General features: G+C 42.8%; 1 protein-coding gene across 5 annotated transcripts in view; it reads right to left on the minus strand.

Annotated features, from left to right (window-relative positions):
• Positions 1 to 21,074, minus strand: part of SCRG1 (stimulator of chondrogenesis 1) — a 93,620-nt gene that overhangs the window by 5,852 nt on the left and 66,694 nt on the right. For all 5 annotated transcript variants that reach the window (XM_082237314.1, XM_082237313.1, XM_082237312.1 and 2 more), the window contains one exon: positions 1,823 to 2,035. The gene's annotated coding sequence lies outside the window, so the exon portion shown is untranslated. The remainder of the gene's footprint in view (positions 1 to 1,822; positions 2,036 to 21,074) is intronic.

Below are 21,074 nucleotides of genomic sequence, written 5' to 3' on the forward strand. Positions count from 1 at the left end.
GACACCACATTGGTACCTCAGAAGTCGAACAGAATCCGTTCCGGAAGTCTGTTCAACTTCCACAATGTTCGGAAACCAAGGCACTGCTTCCAGTTGGCTGCAGGATGCTCCTTCAGCCAAGCGGAAGCTGCTTTGGATGTTTGGGTTCCAAAGAACATTCGCAAACTGGAACACTCACTCCCGGGTTTGTGGCATTCAGAAGCCAAAACGTTTGACTTGCAAGGCTTTCATCAACCAAGGTACAACACTACTGCTTTAAATTGCTGAGTGTGATGGATGATACACTACCCAAATGATGTCTTCAAAAACATACTCCCTGTGCAGTGTTTTCAAGGCTCCTTTCTGTTCAAGGTTAGACTCTATCTGTTAGAAGAATTTGATCCTGTACAAAAGCAACCTAATTTCTCATATCAGATGTGCACATAATCTAAGATAGGCAGTCTTAACAGATTTTGCCCTTTGTTACACATTCTCAGCATTTTAAATGTTTCAAAAGAGAGATCTGAATATATGCTTTGAGTTAACACATTTATTAATGTATTTAAATATGTAGTTTTAGGAAATATTTTTTTAAATCTCAAGATTAATGTGCAAATGGATTGTGGTGATAGATAAAAGCATGAGAAACAGACATGGAGAATGACCCTGATAAGAAATGGCTGCAAAGTAACAGAAGAACAAGAAAAAGTTTTAGGAGAAGAATCCAACTTACCTGTAAATTCCTTAATTGTGTGAATTTGGACAATGGAAAACTGCCCTCTATTTTTCCAGTGTATTTTGCCTCCCATCTTACTGCCCAAGCTCCCTTGTCTCCCTCTGCTGGAGTACTGGTCTGTGTTCAGAGGTGTATTTTATATCCTGAGTTTTAACTGTTTCATGTCAAAAAGGTTCTATTTCCCAGTAATAAAGGCGCCTTGGACTGTGTGGACCAAATAACCATGTTCTAGCTACTATGGAAGTCCATTGACAATGCTGAAGTGCACATCTTGTCACTTGTGTCTTATTTTCAGGCTTCTCTAGTAAGTGAGGTGTTGTGAATTACACCCATCTGTTTTCTTGGAATCAGAAAGGTGTGCTAATCATTTTTGGTACTGCTGTGGTTCAAGCAGGCAAGCTGTCTCTCTCTCTCCCCCTCTCCCTCCCCCCCTCCCGTCTAATACAGGGTATGCAATACTACAGAGCAGTGCTGGAAATTATTATTCTGGAGCGAAGAATGGGTATGAAGATGACAAATATGAATATCCATGTACATTCTGGTTTCTTTGGAGAAATTAAATGGGGGTTTAATGTAAAACAACAACAACAACCCTAGTGCCTCTAAAGAATCATGGAATTGATGGTCTGTCTTCACAAAGAGTCAATTCATGGAATCCCTTCTTGGTGGATTCTCTGCTCTGCTCACCATCACACAGTGGTACTGTCTGTCTTGGCAAACTGGAAGGAAGGGCGATACATATAATTTTCAGATATTCTAGTTCAATGAATGCATTTGTTGCTGACATTCACTATATTAAACACATCAAAATTTAATTTTTCCAGCACTGCTCTGTAGTATTGGATACCCTGTATTTTTAAGATCTCTCTCTTGGATTCATAACAAAGAAAAGAGATTGCCTTTCCTCAGCTACTTAGTCAAGGCTGTTAAGCAAATTAATACCTCTTCATATCCACCACCTTCTGAGGTGCAGGTCACCTCCACCTTCTCGGGCTGTTTTCCGCTTGCCTGGGTTCAACGCACGTGGCTTTAGTTTTAGCTCTTAGAACCAACCCAGAGAAAACTAATTAATTAGGATCATTTGCATGGGGCAGGGAAGAGACATACCTTATTTGTTTGCTTCTTTTTCTTGCCTCCTTGCCTGTTGTGTCTTTTCAAATGTTGAAGCAAGCTAAAGGGAGATGCTGCGGGGAAGGAGGGCTGGAAGAAAATCCCGGATAAATGCTCCTTTGTTTGTCTTGACTCTGATTTCCCAGTGGTAGACTGTCGCTAAGGAGAGAACGGCAAGGAAGCTGGCAAAAGAGAAACGAAGAGCTCTCCCTTTCCAACAGAAAGCAATTGGTCTACAGATAATAATAAAAAAAAGATTACCAAAGACAGGAAGGGAAAATATATTGCAATGTGAAAGCAAATAAATGGCAAAGTGTGTGCATCAGAGTTGGGCAGCATGAGCTGAGGTATGTTTACTCACAAGTAAGTCCACTGAGAGCCAATGTGCCCTTTAAGCAATCTTAGGCTACTTCGTGCAATCATCTGTCAATGTGAGCAGACCACAGTGCCCTTGTGGGGCATATTGGGTGATATTCAGCTAAGTTTTACTCAAGAGTAGACTTACAAAGGGGACACGGGTGGCGCTGTGGGTTAAACCACAGAGCCTAGGGCTTGCCAATCAGAAGGTTGGCGGTTTGAATCCCTGCGACGGGGTGAGCTCCCGTTGCTCGGTCCCTGCTTCTGCCAACCTAGCAGTTCGAAAGCACGTCAAAGTGCAAGTAGATAAATAGGTACCACTCCGGTGGGAAGGTAAACGGTGTTTCCGTGCACTGCTCTGGTTCGCCAGAAGCGGCTTAGTCATGCTGGCCACATGACCCGGAAGCTGTATGCCGGCTCCCTCGGTCAATAAAGCGAGATGAGTGCCGCAACTCCAGAGTCGGCCAAGACTAGACCTAATGGTCAGGGGCCCCTTTACCTAGACTTACTAAGATTAGCCATGCCCATTAATTAGCCATGAGTACAGCTTAATTGAATCCCACCCATTACTTATGTTACTTGGCAAGATTTATATACAGTAAGGAAGCCTCGTGATGCAATAGGTCATTGCAACTGGTGGTTTTCCAGAAGGTTGGTGGTTTGAGCCCACCCAGGAATGGCTGTGGGCAGGATTCCCTTCCAGGTGCCTTCCAACTCTGATTCTAACTTAAGTGCATTTAACTTGGTGCACATTCAGCTTTGTGGGTGTGGCAAAAATGTATTTACGGTATTTAAAATGTAAAGGGGGTGGGGCTCCAGGAAAAATGGCTTTGGCCATCCCACCCACCACTGAACCAAATACACAAATTTTACTTTTGGTGCAAGCTCCAGAATGTAACCTCCTGTAAATTACAGGCTTACCGTACTACTACTTCAGTAAAAAATATAGTAAGTCACTGATTTTCAACTTGTGGGTCAGTAGCCACTCTGCTGGGTCATTTGCCTGATCTGAAGCTGTTCACAACAGCAACACTGCTACCATACAAATACGGGGGAGGGTGTGTTAAGAAATGGGTCTCCAGATGTGCATCTAGGTCTCAAAAGGTTGAAGACTACTGCTCTACCAAGTGGTTAACATAAAGCAATCTAAAATACTCATTCAAAAAAACTGGTAGTACCAATCATTAAAAATAAAGTAATGTAATAAATATGAATATAACACAAATAATCCTAATAAAATTATATGTTAAAATTACAGATTATATGTGCTCACATGCTCATAGGTAATCATGTGAACTCGGCATTTATAGATCCAGTCAGGAAGAAATGACACTGTTGTGGTCTCTGGAGAAAGCTGTCATGTTTGTCGTCGTCCCCCCCCCCCCCACCTGTCCATTTATTTTTATTTATTGCTTTTCAACTTTGATTCCAGCTGGTTACAAGGTTCCCATCTCCCCAAAATGTACAAATCCATAAAATTGCAAACAGACTATGAGTTGGCGGATGAAAGAGCAGTCAAGAATACTTAAAGGTACATCAAAAGCTGCCTGAGCTATTTATGAAGTATTGAAAGTAAAACAAATGAGAATATTTTCATCTAGCACCAAAATGAAAGTGCCATCAGGCAAGCGGCTTGGAGCAAGTCCCTTGGTAGCTGAGTTCAAAATGGCTCTTCTCTACGGAGGCACTTGAAGAAGGCCATCAACAATAATAATAATAATAATTTATTATTTATACCCCGCCCATCTGGCTGGGCCTCCCCAGCCACTGGGGAGATGAACTATGAGCACAGAGAGGTGGTCATGGAAGGTGGAGCTCCTTCAGGTGCTGTTGCTATTTATTTGATTTCTTACCTGTCCTTCACCAGGAGGTCCCTGAGCAGAATACACCAGCATAAAAGTAATTGGTTAAAACAATTTACAAACCAAAGAAGAAGGTGGTCCTAAAATATATACTATCTCGGGAGTCAAAGGCCGTAGTAAAAAGGTACTTGTTTCCAGTGGGGTTTAGAGCTTTAAAAGTGTGCATCAGTCCTTTGAATTGGTTCTTTTAAAACTGCCAAGAAGGAATCCAAACTAACATGACCAACTGTGTATGCCTGTTTCAAGTATGTTTATCTCACCCTTCACCAAATTGTCCTGGGACAGGACTGCATACGCATTAAAACCATAATTTGTGATGTTTTAAAAGCTTAAAGAAATAATGAATTACCATAACAAATCTCAGTGGAAATCTACATGGCAGCAGGAAGGGAATAAAACAAAGAAGGCGAGTCTTCACTCATCAATGCCACACACATCAATGAAATGACACGCCTCAGTGGAGAGGTTATTCCATAAGTGAGGGGCTCCCACTGAGAAGACCCTTCAGGGCACCTAGGTACCACAGATCTCACTTGAGGCAGGCCCGTAAGCAGGGTTCCTCTGCTGATCTAAATGTATGGGCAGGTTGGTAAAGGAAGAGGCTTTCTTTCAGATATTTGAGGCCCAACTCATTTCTAATTTGGTCCAGAAGGTACTTGAATCGGGTCCAGAACAAAACTGGCAACCAGTTAACAAAGCATGGATAATTGTGACCAGGCTATCCCCGTCTAGGAAAAGTCATAGTTGTGAATAGATATTTTAGTCACTGAAGCAACATGGGCCTGAGGTTTCCTCCCCCTTGCTAGCAACCCTGTCCTGTGTCTGTTGCACTTTCAAACAAAAGGGCAGAATAGCTACAGGATTTGATTCCAAATCTCTAATCAGGATGCCATGCTTGGACTAGAGTGCACAACCCCATCAGAAAGAAAACAGAGAGTGGAAAATATGCAGGAAGTGAGACTATAAGCATGTTGCAATGAGTTTCTCCAGCTCCAATCTTGTGCTATTCGCCTTTCATAAGGCCTGTAAAGTAAAGAAGGGAGATGTTTGACCTGCTGTCTTAGAGTATTTCTTTATTAGAAGGATTTCTAGCCCGCCCTTCATCGAGTGAGCAATGCCAAGGTTAGCCTACATTAAAACAGAAGACAATGCATTTGTAGGTAAAACAACATCAGCAGGGCAGGTTAAACAATGAGTCAGAGCAGCAGACTGATGGGTATTAGTAAGAAGATATATGAATTATATTTGATCTTCTACAGACCCACATGTGTGGGTTAACACAAAAGAAAAACGGCTTGTGCCTGTTTTTAAAGCACAGGGTTTGCACATAGAGGGCCCCAGCAGAAGAGTTTAAATCCCATTGTTAGGCAGATTTAATAAATGCATAGGAACAGGTTTTTAAACCACCTTTATAATATCCCTGTCCAGGAAACACTGAAGCTGAATAACCAGTTGAAGATGGTGAAAGGAACACTTAGCTACGCAAGCCCCCTGGGCCTCCAGTGACAATGAAGGAATCAGTAGCATTCCCATATTATGGGCCTCCTCCTTCAAGAGGAATGCAACCCCATCCAGAACAGGCCGCCTACCTAAGTTCCACACCAAGGCACGGTCTCTCCTTTGCCAGGTGTCAGTTTATTGGCCCTCATCCAGCTTCACCCAACATGGTTCACATTCTGCACAGCCTCATTTGATTCAGATGTCAAAGAGAAACAGAGCTAGGTATCGCCAACATATTAATGGCACCCAACTCCAAACTACAGTGGTACCTAGGGTTACAGACGCTTCAGGTTGCAGACTCCGCTAACCCATAAATAGTACCTTGAGTTAAGAACTTTGCTTCAGGATGAGAATAGAAATTGTGCAGTGGCAGCGCAGTGGCAGGAGGCCCCATTAGCTAAAGTGGTACCTCCGGTTAAGAACAGTTTCAGGTTAAGAACAGACCTCCAGAACGAATTAAGTTCTTAACCCAAGGTACCACTGTACTGACAGTCTCACCTGTGACTTCATATAGATGTTCAGTAGCACAGGGCACAAGATTAAACCCTCCAGTACCTTATAGCACAAGCACCACAAACCTGAACAACACTATTCTACCATCTGATCATGAAGTTAGGAGTGGAACCATCATATCAGAGTCATAGCTGTCAACTTTTCCCTTTTCTTGCGAGGAATCCTATTTGGAATAAGGGAATTTCCCTTTAAAAAAGGGAAACGTTGACAGCTATGATCAGAGTGCCGCCAGTTCCCAAACTACAGAGCTGGTCCAGTAGGTGCTTCATACCTTGCCCCCAAAATATGGAAAACAGCAAAAAAAACCAAAAACTTTAGAACCATCTTTATATGTGCAACTACGGCGGCTAGAATTTTAGTAGCAAAAAACTGGAAATGTGACTCAATTCCCACAAAGCTTAGAATCATAGAGTTGGAAGAGACCACAAGGGCCATCGAGTCCAACCCCCTGCCAAGCAGGAAACACCATCAGAGCACTCCTGACATATGGCTGTCAAGCCTCTGCTTAAAGACCTCCAAAGTAGGAGACTCCACCACACTCCTTGGCAGCAAATTCCACTGTTGAACAGCTCTTACTGTCAGGAAGTTCTTCCTAATGTTTAGGTGGAATCTTCTTTCTTGTAGTTTGGATCCATTGCTCCGTGTCCGCTTCTCTGGAGCAGCAGAAAATAACCTTTCTCCCTCCTCTATATGACATCCTTTTATATATTTGAACATGACTATCATATCACCCCTTAACCTCCTCTTCTCCAGGCTAAACATGCCCAGCTCCCTTAGCCGTTCCTCATAAGGCATCGTTTCCAGGCCTTTGACCATTTTGGTTGCCCTCCTCTGGACACGTTCCAGTTTGTCAGTGTCCTTCTTGAACTGTGGTGCCCAGAACTGGACACAATACTCCAGGTGAGGTCTGACCAGAGCAGAATACAGTGGCACTATTACTTCCCTTGATCTAGATGCTATACTCCTATTGATGCAGCCCAGAATTGCATTGGCTTTTTTAGCGGCCGCGTCACACTGTTGGTTCATGTCAAGTTTGTGGTCAACCAAGACTCCTAGATCCTTTTCACATGTACTGCTCTCAAGCCAGGTGTCACCCATCTTGTATTTGTGCCTCCAATTTTTTTTGCCCAAGTGCAATACGTTACATTTCTCCCTGTTAAAAATCATCTTGTTTGTTTTTGCCCAGTTCTCTAATCTGTCAAGGTCGTTTTGAAGTGTGATCCTGTCCTCTGGGGTGTTATCCACCCCTCCCAGTTTGGTGTCATCTGCAAATTTGATCAGGATGCCCTTGAGTCCATCATCCAAGTCGTTGATAAAGATGTTGAATAAGACCGGGCCCAAGACAGAACTCTGTGGCACCCCACTAGTCACTCTTCTTCAGGATGAAGAGGAACCATTGATGAGCACCCTTTGGGTTCGGTCAGTCAGCCAGTTACAAATCCACTGAGTGGTAGCATAGTCAAGACCGCATTTTACCAGCTTCTTTACAAGAATATCATGGGGCACCTTGTCAAATGCCTTGCTGAAATCAAGGTAGGCTACATCCACTGCGTTGCCTTCATCTACCAGGCTTGTAATTCTGTCAAAAAACGAGATCAGGTTAGTCTGACATGACTTATTTTTCAGAAATCCATGCTGACTATTGGTGATCACAGCATTCCTTTCTAGGTGCTCACAGACTGTTTGCTTAATGATCTGCTCCAGAATCTTCCCTGGTATTGATGTCAGACTGACTGGGCGATAATTATTTGGGTCCTCGCTTTCCCCCTTTTTGAAAATAGGGACAACATTTGCCCTCCTCCAGTCTGCCGGGACTTCGCCTGTTCTCCAGGAATTCTCAAAGATGATTGCCAGTGGTTCTGAGATCACATCTGCCAGTTCTTTTAATACTCTTGGATGCAGTTCATCTGGCCCTGGAGACTTGAATACATCTAAACTAGCCAAGTATTCATGTACTATCTCCTTAGTTATTCTCTGCTGTGTTTCCTCTGCTGAATCATTTGCTCCAAATTCTTCAGGTCGGGCATTGTTTTCTTTATCGGAGAAGACTGAGGCAAAGAAGGCATTGAGGAGTTCAGCCCTCTCTGTGTCCCCTGTTTGCATTTCACCATCTTCTCCTCTGAGTGACCCCACTATTTCTTTGTTCTTCCTTTTGCTACGGACATACCCATAAAAGCCTTTTTTTGTTGCTTTTAACCTCTCTAGCAAGCCTGAGTTCATTTTGTGCTTTAGCTTTTCTGACTTTGTGTCTACATGTGCTGGCTATTTGTGTGAATTCCTCTTTGGTAGTTTCCCCCCTTTTCCATTTTTTGTACACATCCTTTTAAAATCTTAACTCAGTTAAAAGTTCTTTAGATAGCCACTCTGGCTTCTTTAGGCACCTTCCATGTTTCTGTCTCATTGGTATTGCCTGACGTTGTGCTTTTACTATCTCCCTCTTAACAAACTCCCAGCCATCATGAACTCCCTTTCCTTTTAGTATTACTGTCCATGGGATCTCACTCAGCACTCGCCTAAGTTTTATGAAGTCGGCTTTCTTAAAGTCAAGAAACTGAGTCCTAGTATGCTTGGCTGCTCCTTTCCGCTGTATAGTAAACTTCAGAAGAGCATGATCACTCGCGCCTAATGATCCTTCCACTTCTACCCCACTAACCAGGTCATCAACATTGGTTAGGACCAGATCTAAAATGGCTGTTCCTCTTGTTGCTTCTCCCACTTTCTGGACAATGAAGTTGTCTGCAAGGCCAGTGAGGAATCTGTTTGAACTTATGCTCTTGGCTGAGTTTGACATCCAACAAATATCCGGGTAATTGAAGTCCCCCATTACTACTATCTCCCTTCCTTTTGCATGCTTGGCCATCTGTTCCAGGAAGGCATCATCTATGTCCTCCGTTTGGCTTGGGGATCTATAGTAAACTCCCACAATGAGGTCTCTGTTATTCTTCTCTCCCTTAATTTTGACCCAAATGCTCTCACTTTGGCTTTGAGGTTCTAAATCTTGGATCTCTTCACAGGTATACACATCCCTGACATATAACGCCACTCCTCCTCCTTTCTTGTCTGGTCTGTTTCTCTGAAATAGATTGTATCCCTCCATTATTACATTCCAATCATGGGACTTATCCCACCAGGTTTCAATGATGCCTATTATGTCATATTTAGTTTGCTGTACCAAGAGCTCAAGCTCATCTTGTTTATTTCCCATGCTTTGCGCATTAGTGTACAGACATTGAAGTCCATTAATCATTCCCCCGTGTATCTTATTTAAGGATTTTTTCCTCCCACCACTAGGTCTGCGTGCTGTATGCTCCATTTGGTCTATGACATTTGGATGATCATCTTCATCAATTGATAGACTCCTACCTTCAGGAGCACTGTCTCCCTCCCCCACATTAGTTAGTTAAAAGCCCTCCTGATGAGGTTTCTGAGATTTTTGGCAAAAACATTCCTCCCAACCGTTGTGAGGTGCAGCCCATTGCTTGCCAGAAGTCCATCTTCAAGAAACTGCAGTCCGTGATCTAAGAATCCAAACTGTTCCTGTTTACACATTTGCGAAGCCAGCTGTTCACTTCCACTATTTTTCCCTCTCTCCCTGGGCCACGTCGTTCAACTGGGAGGACAGATAAGATGACAATTTGTGCATTTAATTGCTTCAATTTCCTGCCCAGAGCCTCGTAGTCTCTTTTGATCTTCTGGAGGCTATTGCTTGCAGTGTCATTGGTTCCCACATAAACCAAGAGGAAGGGGTATTTGTCAGTGGGTTTCATGATTCCTTGCAGTCGTTCAGTTACATCTTGGATCTTAGCCCCGGGGAGACAGCACACCTTCCGAGACATCTTGTCAGGCCCACAGATCACTGCTTGACTGGCAGGTGAAGATGGTAGAATATTTGGAACTTGTGAAAATGACTGGGAGAATAAGAGGAAACTCAAACCAGAAAGTGTGTAAAGAATGTATAACATTTAAAGAATATCTAAAACAATACTTTAAAAATGCAAATCTGACAGGTCTAGATTGAATCTTGAATATTAAGGAAAACTATAAATGTAGAAAATTTTCTGGATATGTAATAGATATAACAGGAAATGCGTAAAGGTTAAGAATATGTAGAAAGCACAATGAGGTGAATTGGAAGTCAAAGGTGTGTGTGGTGTTAGACGATGTGTTGTTAGTTAATGTTTAGTTGTCACTGAGGTATTGTCTTGGTTTGTCTGTGTTGTTATATGTAAATTGTTTTGCAATAAAGTTTTTTTAAGAAAAAATATATGGAAAACAGCATTTTTGTAGGGAAAATTAATTTTGTTAGCTGCAATGAGCAAATGTAAAGGTAGGATATAGGTTGGATGGATGAAGACATGCACTTAAGAATTATTTTACAACGTTGCCTGTAGCATTGTAAAAGGTCCTTGGGTGACTTTTAAGTCACCAGGAGCTGCAAAAAGTTTTAGATCACCACTAGCACAGGCAGAAGAGAAGAGGAATTGCCTGATTTACTCTTAGTACGTATTGCCGCTTGAAGCTCACAATTTCAGGTTACCTGGCGCCACCTGGTGCTATAATGGAGCATAGATTGTGTGTTTTTAAATCGTTTGCACATCTTTTGACTCCGTCAGGAATTAACGCTTGTGTGAATTTGCTTGTAGCAGCTAAAGCAGGTGGGACACTTCTGCCAGCAGAATCACAAGCATGCCATTTGCTACAGGGCTCTGTTGCCACATATTTTAATTTGATTTATGTGTGTTTCAGCTTCAGGGTAGCATGTAACAAGGGACACAACAAACTTACAAAATGTATCAGCAAGGATCTTAGCTTCAGTATTTCCAAATAAACTTTTTAGGCTTGTGTCATCAAAGATCTCCATTAAAGCATCATATATGCTACCAAGATAATATCTCAGTGGTTTCAAAGCATTCCTCTGAATCTTTCAGTCAGTGGCTTAATGTTTATGCCTAAGTCTGATACATGGATAGTTAGAATTTGCCAATGCAATAATTCTTTGCCTGTTGATGCAGGTAAATAATTATAGGTCTGTTGAATCGAAATGAAGAGACTAGTTGCTTCCAGACAACACTTTTAATGTATGAATGACTTTAAAAAATGATAAAATTATTCAAAATAGAAAATAAAATTTAAATATTATGAGAGTTGTGTAATATATAAGAAATACTACTCTGTATGAAACTGTGACCCTCAAATGTCAGTCCTGCACCCCTCTGAAGTCTGCACACTTGCTGGCCTTGTGATAGTCCTGGTTCTGCCTGGGAGTCCTGATGACTTCATAGATATCGCAGAAGGGGACAATTATTTACTAATTCTAGTCCCATATGATCTGATATTGGCATCTTCCTTTGATGCTGTCATGCTACATTTTTGTTCCTTGGTCTTGTCAGTTCAGTTCTGCCACACCAGGTCTCTTCTGCCGCACTGAAGGTGGAGGAAGCCGGCGTCTGCTATCATCTAGCTGTGCGGTATCTGATGCTCCTTTTGCGGATGAGTGGGGTGTGTGTGCAGTGGTTGCAATGTTCAACTGGGAAAATCTGGGTTCAAATTCTAACTTAGCCACTGAAGCTCACTGGGTGAACTAGGGCCAGTCATGGGCTCTTAGCCTAACCTACTTCATAGGGTTGTTGTGAGAATATATCAGGGAAGAATGGGAGAACCATGCAGGAAAGGTGGGTTATATGCTGGAGATGCCTTGATTCAAGTTCATTGGGTGACCTTGGTCCCAGGCACTTTTGGTCTAATCTTGTTCACAGAGCCTGTTGTCAGGATAAACACTGTCTTGGGCAACTTGAGAGAAAGGTGAAATATATCACTGTACGTATCATTCTGTGCCGAGGCCATAAGAGTTGGCTTGGACAGGTCTGTAGCCATTAGAATTAGTAGAAACTATTTTTGTTTCCTAATCATTGAGGAAGAGACAAGTGGGATCACACAATATAAGATACAACCACTGTCACTCCGGCTTAATCTGTTGTTCTCGGAGATCAAGGTATTAACGTCCACAAGAATCACGCCAGACAATTTGGGCTTCTTCTTTTTAAAGAAACATCCCTTGCCATTCACTCACATAGCCAGAAGAGGTCACTAATGAACTCTCTAAATACCACTGTAATTGTCCCCCCCCCCCCACCACAATAAATATATGCACTTGGAATCACTTTGAAAATGACCTGAAAATCGCTGCTGTACAAACCAATGGAACCTCTTACAACAGAACCAGCACCACACACACACACACACACACAAATTCCACACACAGAGACTCACAAATGCAACACAAACTGTCACCTTTCTCGGTTTTGTCTTACTTGATGCAGCTATTTTTTGATTTACAGAATGCCCACTGAATAACAATACCACAATGATGGAGATTATTCCGACCCTTTTTCAAGGAGTTCAGGGGATGTGCTTGTATATGGGAGAATACCTACAAACTTCAGAATGTGGGTTTAGGAGAAGCCACATTAGTACATGCTGGTTAGTCACCCAGGATGCAAAATATCAAATACCAGTTGGCACCCGTGGCAGCTTTATTCAATAGTGAAGGAAGTGTTGAACCCCCTTTCCCCATGCACTGTGGTTCTGGTGAAAATGGGAAACCCCGCCTCTATTATTAATTACAAAAATTGCAATGGTGCAATTTTTAGTTGAATCTGGGTTTTCCAAATACAAAAATGTTATCCCTACGATTTGGACTTTGTCTATGACTTCTGAGCACTGAAACAATTCTACAAACTGGTTCTCAGTTTAATGTTGGCAGGAAGGAGAAGGGGGGCATGAATCACAGTAAGCAGTTACAGTATGAGCTCCAAATGATTTCCAGAAGTGTGTACCTGGGGGTTTCAATGCTTTGAAATTTCATTCTTAAATTAGTGCCCTCCACCATACCTTAATGTATGACACAACTTATGTGCCCCCCCTTGCATACTGTTTCTGCACTCTTAAAGTAGAACAGACTTATGTATAACTCCTTGAAGGTGTAGCAGTAAATGTGTTAGGAGGCCATTAAGCAAATCTTTGTTCCTTAAGATACTCAAGGTGTGTATTAACAGCCCTGTAAAACATGCCATTTTGTGCACAAATACAACAGCCTCATGTCCCTTGGGTCTCAGGTTTTATCGTTTGGCCAAATAAAATGGGTAACTTTAAGACAAAAAGGCAAGGCTCTGAAAAAAACATTCAAAGGGGACGTTTTCCCATGTTTTTGTCAGTATAATTAAAATAACAATAATAATAAGAGACGAGATTATGGAAGAAAGTCCAACAACTCTCCCAGCTCCCAGAGATCTCCTTCCTCTGTTCTTTATGGAACCACACAGTTGGAAGGGGCCTCAGAAACCATCAAGTCCAAGCTGCTACTTCATGCAGGAAACTGAAATCTGGGTGACATTTGCACCATACGTTTAAAGCATGATGAGACCACTTTAAATAGTTGTGGCTTCCCCCAAAGAATTCTGGTAGCTGTAGTTTCTTAAGAGGTGCTGAGAGTTGTTAGGAGGCCCTCTGCCCCCTCATAGATCTAGAATTCTCAGAGTTCCCTGTGAAGAGGAATTGATTGTTAAGCCGCTCTGGGAATTATAGTGGTGTGGAGGTTGGGACAGTGCAAACACAGTGGTGGAGCCAATCCAGTGCCCCTGCTGGCATGTTTGCACCACGACAACTTCACAGTCATCACCCAGCTGCCTGTTTCTGTACCAGTATGCTTCAGCAACTCAGCTGGATGGAGGTTAGGTGAGTAGCATTCACTGCTGGATGGGAAGCTGTTATGTACTCAATACTTTACACGTGGATTCATCTGACCTTTAAAAAAAGCACCCAAGGTGGGGCATCGAGTGAAGACAAGTGACTACAGTTCTCACTTGTGTGATAACCTCCCTCCCCATCTCTCTCTCTCTCTCTCTCTCTCTCTCTCTCTCTCACACACACACACACACACACACACACACCATCCAACCTCTTTTCAAGCCCAGGTTCTCATATCCCCTCATGGCAAGTGCTGGATTTAAGAGAAGAACAGGCTAACCTGGCTCCCACAGTACCATTGGCACAAATTGACAGAGGCCTTGGCTACTACTTCATGAAGTTTATTTCATGGGGGATACTAAAGTAGATGACATCATTCTAAAGACAGCAGCAGTAAAAAAGAACTAATGGAACTGGATTGTAACACTGAGCATTCGGTGTGTCTCCCTGAGGGGGAAGGCTCAAAAACAGGGAAATGCTGGCTTGCCATTGAAGTCAATGGCAAAAACACTCATGGACTTAGATTAATGCAGGGCCTTTTGCAAACTCGGCTTGTAGGCCCCAATCCAGAAAAGCACTTAGGTGTTTGCTTAATTTTTGGCAGCTGACTAATATTATGAATCAATGGAATAATCAGAATGCATCTCCTGCTAAGAAATATATATTCTGATTTAACATGCTTTTGCATCATGCAGCACCCCACCTGGTATCATTGCTCAGAGGAAGGTAAGACAGAAATATCCAAACCACCGCCCTTGTCCTCCACATTGCCCTAGAGCACCACCATATCAGGCACTGAAAGGACTCACTCCTGCTAACAGAGCATGTGTCTGGTCAGATGGAGGAAAGAGAGTCACATGTCTGCCCTCCATCAAACTTATTCCTCACAGTTTTGTACTGTGGCTGCAGCCAGACCCAAAGGGCTCCATGCTGAGGTCAGCAGCTTTGTGCATCATTGTTTTTTTATATACACGGGCAGTTATAAAAAAAAGTGGCAAGAGAGAATGGTACGATGTCCACTCCCGTAAGCTCAGCACCTGTGAATGTAAGCAAGCAAGCAAGAAAACTTAAGATAAGCTTGTTAGAGCTGCTTAGTAGGCAGTGTATAAATTTAATAAAGGTAAAGGTAAAGGTACCCCTGCCCAAACGGGCCAGTCTTGCCAGACTCTGGGGTTTGTGCGCCCATCTCACATTTATTGGCCGGGGGCCAGCGCTGTCCGGAGACACTTCCGGGTCACGTGGCCAGCGTGACAACGCTGCTCTGGCGAGCCAGAGCCGCACACGGAACGCCGTTTACCTTCCCGCTGGTAAGCGGTACCTATTTATCTACTTGCCCCCGGGGGTGCTTTCGAACTGCTAGGTTGGCAGGCGCTGGGACCGAGCAGCGGGAGCGCACCCCGCCGCGGGGATTCGAACCGCCGACCTTTCGGTCGGCAAGCCCTAGGCGCTGAGGCTTTAGCCCACAGCGCCACCCGCGTCCCCTATAAATTTAATAGTTAATAGTAAATTAGTAGTAGTAGTTCTAAATTTGTTGGGCTGTATTCAGTGGTGGCTTTGCATTAGTAGAAACCACTTCTGCTCACCCAAGTTGGGGCAACTGGTTTTTGGTGATTTCCACCCTAAAAAGCTGCTCCGGATTATTAGGGAGCCTTCCAGAAGAGATGGAGATATGGCACAGAAGTAAAGGGGATCAGTGAAAACTGGATGTCGTGACTTGCATGGGGGCAAGGGCTTTCCACAAAGGCAAGGCTAGCATTTGGATGCTTGCAATTATTATTATTTTCTTAAATTAAAAACATAAGCAAAATAGAATTACCTTATAAGTATCTCTAAATTAGCTTGCATATAAAGTTCACTGAGAGTTGGAGAACAAAACAGCAGCTCTTTACCACTGGACCTATGAAACACTGGAAACCTTATTATCTGCCTTAATAACACACACATTTTCTCCATATCAAAGGAGTTGCAACGTTTTTGGAACCCAATCTAAGACTGAATCGTGGCTTCTGGAAGGAAACAAGAAAAGTGAAAGTAGTATGGAAAATGTGAGAAGAATCTGAAACAGAATAGCAGGGGATTATATGGACAAGAACATACAATTCCCCCAACCCACAAAAGCTCATCAGCCGCAAAGCAGCCAAACCAAATTTAAATCAAGCATGGTAAGAATTATGTCCATAGTTTCAGCCAAATGGAAAAGAGAGGGATGTTTTTATTAAGAGAGATATTTGCAAAGCTTCATCTGTATGTCCTAGTGGATAATAATGAGATGCAGACAGACATGTGTATATTGGAGAGATAGCTATAGCTATGTATATGATAAGGTGCAAGATATGCAATACTTACTGTCCATTATTTCAGGCATCAGCATCGTAATATTTCTGAATAAATAGTCTGACCATATTTCTTATTCCGATAATAGACAGACTTACTGCTAGAATTGCTCATTTCTCCTTGTCTATCTCATATTGTATTTCATTTTGCTGTATCATTCCTGTTATTTACTGAAGTTCTCACCCTGGGCCAGCATGGAGATACTGTAGATAGTTATGCAAATGAAGGATCGAAAGTGACGTTCAGTGATTGGATAGTTTTAGAAAGTTGCTACAGTAACGTTGTACTGGAGCTCTCTATAAACAGGCTGACTGAGCCCTTCAGTTCAGTTCTGTTCTGGCCTCTGAATAAAGAAGAGCTGTTTGAAGAATCGCTGTGTTGTCTGATATGTTCACCCACAACTTAACAATTCCTTCTAGTTCCAAGGTTTAGAGATGAGTGCCAGTGGATATGTAGCCAAAATACATGAAAGGGAGGTCTCAGAAGGCCCCGGAAAACCCAAAGGTCTCCTTTGTACAAGTACAAGCAAATAAAAAAACTTGTTGACCAACTGGATAGCTCAGTTGGTTAGAGTGTTGATAATGCCAAGGTTGCAGGTGTGTTCCCCAAATGGGACAGCTGCATATCCCTGCATTGCAGGGGGTTCCACTAGATGATCCTTGGGGTCCCTGCCAACACTACCATTCTATTATTGTAGTGAAAGGCAACGGGGAGAGGATCCCAAAACAGCCCATCCTCCCTAGACCTTTTACATTCATTTCTTTCCCAGTTCTTGTGCGATTATTTTTTAATTATAAAATATGAACCTTTTATCTCACTTTCTAATTTTCTCCAACACCTTCTCTTGTCCCCAGTGTCCTAGCACTAGGCTGTTTTTAAAAAATGCATAGAGATTTAGCCACGGTGAAACGGGGTCTATATTCCCAATGTCATTGTTACGTAAATTTCTTGTGTATAGAAAAAACAACCACCCAGGTATGTGTTCCAGCATAAATGGCCAGACACCAAGTTTGTTATATTTGATTCTGCATTTTTAAAAGCAGTCTAGTGCTTGGACAATGGGGTCCTAATTATTTTTAAATTATTTTTGCCAAATACATTTCTCAGGGACTCCTCATTTGGAGACAAGCCTTTTATACTTCTCTTCCTCCTCCTCCTAGTCAAAATAGACTTCTAAACAGCTTACAAAACATTTTATTTCTTTGTTGGGTGTTATTCTCTCCCTTGTTTAGTGTCAAGCTGTTAAACTAGGTTAACTGTTATTGTTTTATAGAATGTTTTGTGGATTTAGTATGTTGCTGTGAGCCACTTTGGGAGCAACTGTGGAGAAGTGGCATGGAAATAAATCAAAGAGAATGATGAAGAAAACCAGTTGCACTACAATGTTCAAATAATTACAGCATAATTAAAAAATGTGCCACAATTAAAGCACACAATAAATTAATCCCAAATTGATACATTAAAATATAAAGGTCTGTAATTATAATATGCAAAAAACCCGACAACAACAACCCAATCCCATGGGGGTCATGTTTGTGTGGGGCCTACCCATCCTTGTGAGAACCATCCTAGGCTTTCCCACAACAGGTTCAACATGGCTGCCATCAGACTGGCAGAGGTTGGGCTACCTCCTTTGGTTCTAAAACGCAGAAGTTGTTGATGCCCTCAAAGCTGCTTCATGATGTGCCCTCCTTGCCCTGCCTGTGTCACTGTCCTCCTCTCCTGTTTTGCCCAGGACCTGTGTCTTAAAGCAGAACAAGTGAGCGTGACAGCTTGTAACTTTTCAAACAGCTAATCGTTGGTTGCATAAAAGAGATAATTTCACTCGCTTGACATCTCCCCGAAGACAGATTAAGAGGTTGCTGCGAGCACGAGCTTTCGTTTCATGAGGCACCAGCCCTCTGCATTCTCCCCGAGTTGGATTCTATTGCAGGGCATTTCTGCCAAGCTTTAATTAGCAGCTGATTTCCAAAGCATCTTAAACTTTAATCAGATTATATAGTTCCCATTGAATTTAGGGGATATAGATGTCTGCTTCCCTGACAGTTCAGCTGGATCCCTGCCTGTTTCTATTTATAGGGCATTTTTATGTGGAGCTGCTTTATTTCTATGACTGTGCCCTTGTCGTGTTTCGACAAGAGGGAGCGCTTTCGACAGCAGGATTTTGTGCTGTATTTCCTCTCCTGGTATTGCATAGTACAGCAATAGGAAGAGAGTAAGTTGCCTTATGGGATGCGGGTGGCGCTGTGGGTTAAACCACAGAGCCTAGGACTTGCCAATCAGAAGGTTGGTGGTTCGAATCCCTGCGATGGGGTGAGATCCCATTGCTTGGTCCCAGCTCCTGCCCACCTAGCAGTTCAAAAGCACATCAAGGTGCAAGTAGATAAATAGGTACCGCTCTGGCGGGAAGGTAAACGGCATTTCCATGCACTGCTCTGGTTCGCCAGAAGTGGCGAAGTCATGCTGGCCACATGACCCGGAAGCTGTACGCCGGCTCCCTCGGCCAGTAAAGCGAGATGAGCGTCGCAACCCCAGAGTCGGGGTACATTGGTGGTGGATTTATACTGAACCGTCCACATATCATTCTGTTTGGATTTTTTGCTCTGCAATGCTTACTCAGTCTTACGACATTATCGCCATCTGGAGGGGCGCTCTTGCACTATAGCACAACAAAAGCAGGACAACTGCCCGCCCTGCAACATTTGTGCTATAAAAAGCGACAGGATTTCAGTTGCAAGTGACAGGTTATGCAGCAATTGGGAATGAAACAGTTTAGCTGCCCCCCCAATATATTTGCAGGTACAAACACTATTGAAAACAGGATCACGTATCACCATCCCAATACCATCATGAGCACAAACCATCATGTGCAATACAACTGGTCATCTGAAGGGGTTGCCATTTCTTTCTCTATAGAGAAATTGGCAACTGTGCTTCCAATCTCTGGACTAATGATGAGTACAAAAGCTGGATAGGAAGGACAATTTATTTCAGAAGATGACATTTTGTTTTGTTCATAGTGTCCAAAATGATGAAACTTCTTAAGGACCTTGATTTCAGGTTTTGCTACGTCTTTCTCTTGTAACTATATCTATGCCCTTTGCAAAAATGCAAAATGCTTGGCCAGCAACTTACAAAGTGCATGGCCAGTAACACACCAAGTGCCCCTTCCCCTTGTTGAATTCTATTTCCCTTTCTCCCTTCCTACGTGCCCTCGTTTTTGTTGATTGAAAGGCCTAATGAAATTGAGCTTGGTGGCAGGGAACCTAATTGTGTTGTGATAGGTGCACTAATGGGGGGGATGTGTTTGATCAAGAACACCTCTCCTTTATGAATGAGTATATTTCCCTGGCCGCCCCCTTCATGGGTTGACAATCTATTAAAAAGGAAGTTGAGAAGACTCTGGGCCAGGGAGACCTTTCATTGCATGTTAGTCCTACCACGATTGCCGTTGTTGATTCCGGTTTGCAGTAAATCATCTTTCAGTTCATTATTCACTTTTCCCATACCACCCACTCTGTTTCAGGTCAGGCTCCATTTTCTTTTACCTATTGTTCTGTATCTTTCCTAAGCCTGCTCTGTTAACTGCAGAACTCTACCGCCGGCAGGGAGGGTGAGGAAATGGCTCCCTCAAGAGCAATTTATCATGGTCATAAATGTTGTACATTTTACTAGGAGGCCATCAAAGGTCACCAACAAGTGGAAACAAACCAAACATTCCCTGTATTTGGTATTGCTACATCATATATTGTGTGTACACACACACACACACACACACACTGACAAACACAGCAGAGAGTGAGATTCCTGCAGGAAGAACCAGAAATACTTTTGATTCTTCTGTGCAAATCAAAATGTGTAACTACTTGTACTATTGGTTTCTCCTTCTTTTAATGCAGTGGCTCTGTTTTCTACTTTTCTTCCTGTGATGTATTAGTTTTAGTCACTTGGTTAGGGCAGATGTCCACAAAACTGGTGCCAGCCAAATACCAAAAGCTGCTCAGCCTCACATGCTGCCTTTTCTCAGCTGCCTGTCACGTTCCTGTTTATACCTAGCAGGAACAACTGCAGCTCCTCTAATTCATCCCAGAGACTTTGGGTTTCAGGAATGGTCCGTGCCTAGCAGTGCTTTGGTCCAGTGAAGTTCACAAAGCATGTGCTGGATGGTACAACGCCCTGTAGTTCTTTCCAGTTCTTGCTCCATCCCAGGACATTTCCCTGGTGTCATAAATTCTAGAGGAACTTCTGGCTGTTTGAAACACCCCAGATGACCAAAGAGAGCCAGACACAACTTTTTACATTATCTACTATCCATGCAACTTTCATTTCATATAGCATTCAGTAAGACATGGATCTCATTCATTCCCAATATTTATATTCACCACACTCACACACTCACACTACTGGTGAGTACAAATATTTGGAGAGTCTTAGATTAAAAGATCTAGAGAACCTTTCAGACAACCCTTTTTGGAGAAAGACTGGGAGACCACTGTATACACACCTCTGGGGGCGAGCGATGGTTCTGAAATAATGCAATGGCATCCTTTTCTGATATACATTCCTTGCTTATCACCTCTTCTTCCTTATTTGGAATTCTAATTCATTCTCACACTTCACCTTATGACCAACGCCATGCTGACCTTTAGGACTAGCCAAATTAGTGTGCTGTTTTGAAGTTGGAATCAGAATCCTCCAACATTTGGAGGCGGGGGAAAGTTCCTAGTCTTGTTTCTACAGCTGTGCTCTAGATACACAGGAGAATTCAGATCCCTCTCCCTTTTAGAAACATTGCTTGCTCCAGCTTTTGAGGGCTGCGTGCCCAGTGCTTTTTCCTAGAGGACACTCAAGGGTATGCAATACCGGCACCTCTTTTTTGTTGTTAAAAAGTGTGATGCTTACTGTAACAACTTCATCATGAGTACCGGCACCCGTTT

The sequence above is a fragment of the Podarcis vaucheri genome (assembly GCF_965113315.1).
Source record: "Podarcis vaucheri genome assembly, chromosome: 9".
Taxonomy (NCBI): domain Eukaryota; kingdom Metazoa; phylum Chordata; class Lepidosauria; order Squamata; family Lacertidae; genus Podarcis; species Podarcis vaucheri.